We start from the raw sequence: 2,145 nt of genomic DNA, 5'->3' as shown, positions 1-2,145 counted from the left end.
GTTTCAGTTATTCTATCATCTTGTTGGGGGCGGGCCGTGGTGGTGCAGAATTCCAGTGTCCCAAAGACTTCTATAAGAACTCTTGAGGAGAATAAATATTCATTTTTAAAAGCAATTTATATAAAAGTGCATATTGTTTGGACTATTTATAGGTTATGACTGCATAAAACCTGAATTTGGGCTTACTGCCTTTCTCTGGTTGGAAACGTTAGTATAATTTATTGCTTTCTACATATTTTGGAATATAACAAATATTGGCCATGCTGTGGGGTTGTGTTGTTATTAGTGTATGGCATTGTTATATTAGCCAGGAGACCAAAATGCTATTGCAGAGTAGTAGTTTGGCTTGCCAAGGCACCAGCCCTCTTATAGGACATGTTTGTGTGCTTCCCAAGGAGCGCCACAGGAAGACAAACTGCCTTTGTATCAAAGAGAAAGACAAGCTGCTCTTCCTGCAGCATCACCCAAGGCTCCTTTCCCTCACGGGGCTGCCTCGCAAACGGGCACTGCAAACAGGAAGGTTCAGAGCCATCAGGAATCTGATTGCCTGCCCACAGCACAGCTCATCTCCACCGAAGTGGTACCTATTTATCTACTTGCATAGAACAAGCTTTTGAACTGTCAGGTGGACAGAAGCTGTGACAGGAACTCATACCACACAGTGCTTGGGCTCTAATGGCCGGAGCTGAGACCATTGTGCTTCTTTGGGATTGTTTTGACTTCTGGTGAATTTCCTAGGCAAGATTTCAGAAGTGCTTTGCCCTTCTACCTAAAGCACACAGAGAGAGAGAGAGAGAGAGACTGGCCCAAGGTCAGTCACCCATCTAGTTTCATACCTTAGACAGGACTAGAACTCACAGTTTCTAGCCTTAATCCCTGCACCAAATTGGCTCTCTTGTGATCCTAAATATCACACATTGTATATCGCTTAACAATATTTTTTCCTTGCTGGAAATCAGAAGAGGATTAACTAATTTTGGAATGATTTAACCATTTCAATTTAAAATGCTATGATTCACACAAGTTTCATCAAAGATATTTCAAATCAGTTAAATATACTTTTTTGATACTAGATTTGCCTTAAGAGGTAGTTAATCTAAAGTGAAAGAAGTTTCTGCTCAATCCATAGGAGAGACCTTTAAGTTGAAGATCTGCTACAGTTTATGCAGTAATTTTAAAATATAAGGCTATGTAGTACTTCAGGTTTAAATGGAAACATTTGGAACACTGATACTCATATACAGTTGCAAGAAAAAGTATGTGAACCCTTTGGGATTAGTTTTGCATGAATTGGCCATAAAATGCGCTCTAAACGTCATGTAAGTCATAATAGAAAAACACAGTTGCTTAAAATAATACTACACAAACATTAGCTGTTGTCATGTTTTAATTGAACATAAGATGGAAACATTCACAGTGCAGGGTGGAAAAAGTATGTGAACCCCTAGCCTAATGACTTCTCCAAGAACTAATTGGAGCCAGGAGTGAGCCAACCTTGACTCCAACCAGTGTGATGATATTGGATGTGTTGCTGACAGCTGTCCTGCCCTTTAAAAACACACACCTGTTTTGGGTTTACTGGTCTCAAGAAGCACTGTCTGATGTGAACCATGCCTCGCAGAAAAGAGCTCTCAGAAGACCTACGATCAAGAATTGTTGACTTGCATGAAGCTGGAAAGGGTTACAAAAGTATCTCCAAAAGCCTTGATGTTCATGTGTCCATGGTAAGACAGACTGTCTACAAATGGAGAAAGTTTAGCACTGTTGCTATTCTCCCTAGGCGTGGTCGTCCTGTAAAAATGACTGCAAGAGCACAGCGCATAATGCTTAATGAGGTAAAGAAGAATCCTAGAGTGTCAGCTAAAGACCTACAGAAATCTCTGGCACATGCTAACATTTTTGTTGGCACATCTACAATAAGGAAAACATTAAACAAGAATGGAGTACATGGGAGGACACCACGGAGGAAGCCATTGCTGTCCAAAAAAAATATTGCAGCACGTTTGAAGTTTGCAAAAGAGCACCTGGATGTTCCACAGCACTACTGGCAAAATATACTGTGGACAGATGAAACCAAAATTGAGTTGTTTGGGAAAAACACACAACACTATGTGTGGAGAAAAAAAGGCACAGCACACCAACATC

The sequence above is a fragment of the Vipera berus genome (assembly GCF_964194415.1).
Source record: "Vipera berus genome assembly, chromosome: 4".
NCBI classification, from domain to species: Eukaryota; Metazoa; Chordata; class Lepidosauria; order Squamata; family Viperidae; genus Vipera; species Vipera berus.
Note: the sequence above shows the minus strand (reverse complement) of the source record.